The sequence below is a fragment of the Natator depressus genome, chromosome 2 (assembly GCF_965152275.1).
Source record: "Natator depressus isolate rNatDep1 chromosome 2, rNatDep2.hap1, whole genome shotgun sequence".
NCBI lineage: Eukaryota > Metazoa > Chordata > Testudines > Cheloniidae > Natator > Natator depressus.
This window is the reverse complement of record NC_134235.1, coordinates 215,115,310-215,116,601: the sequence shown is the minus strand read 5'-3', so window position 1 is coordinate 215,116,601 and position 1,292 is coordinate 215,115,310.

Below are 1,292 nucleotides of genomic sequence, written 5' to 3'. Positions count from 1 at the left end.
GCTTCAGTAGGAAGGCAGTACTTCCCCTCTCGCAAGCACAGAGTTTGAGTGTAGCAAAAACTTTTATTAAAAGGAGGGAAGTAACTCAGCATTAATTTGGGAAAACACCGCAACCAGGATTCACAAATACAAACCATGAGCAAAAGACCCACCCCCAAGTACCAGGGATTTCAGCTCTGCAGCATGTAACAAGACTCTCAATTGAGCCTACATTAGCTCTTTTAGTATACCATGGAGATAGGAAACGTCAAATGATGCCTCGGACGGACGGACGGACGGACGGACCGACCGACCGACCGACCGCTCGCTCGCTCTTTCTCTCTCACAACTCATTGTGCTTTGGAACCCACGTCCCCTGCCTAGCGAGTGCTGTTCAGTTGAGGATGAGTCCCTCCATTGGGGTATGCCAGGTACAGTTCTGCTGCCCTCATTTCACACAACAAGGATAACAACCCTTTATTACTCTTACCTCAATGACAAGGAGACTGGGGATCCAACACTAGCCAAAAGTGATCATTTGGGCAAGCAATCCCATCATGCTGAGCACCCAGGCAGGGTGGGTATGACCATGCAAATGAGATCAGCTTCTGAAGTCTTTTTCCACAGCTCACCATTACATATCAGCGGACAGCTCATCCAGACTCTGCTTATATGTACATATCAGCATTACTTTATTTTGAGTGTGATTTACCTTGTATAGAAACTCAACACAATGAATGAAGAGTGTAAAACACTCAGAATGACTTTACTGTTCAATGCTCATTATGACTTCTGTTTAAAGAGAACGTGGTGGCTGACAAAATACATTGCTAAAACAACACACTAAACTCAAGAAGAATTAAGCATGTAGTATGGGCGTAATCCAAAGCACAGTGAAGTCAATGGCAGTCCTTTAGTAAATTTAGGTGAACTTTGGATCACGGCTTACATGCAGACATACAAGTTTGGTCAAATACATATAGGCATGTGAACAACCTGCCTCTTACTGTACAACAGGAAGTCTTGTTCTCCTCCTTCTAAACCTGCTTTGCTCCTTTTAGCTGTCCTTCCCACAATAACCACTCACCCCAGTCTCTGAGATAACCCTTTGATCTTGGTCACGCTACAGAATGATCATTAAAAATTAAACTAGAGAAGACCTTAGACCTTCCAAGATGTGGGTCAAACTTAATTGCTTAATCACTTTGCTTTTATGCCACATCCGTTTCCTCCCACCCTCCTGCATGTATATATTAGCCATTCGGGGTACTATATTCTGGAAGTTGCTGAGCACCTTCAGATCTAATTGAGCT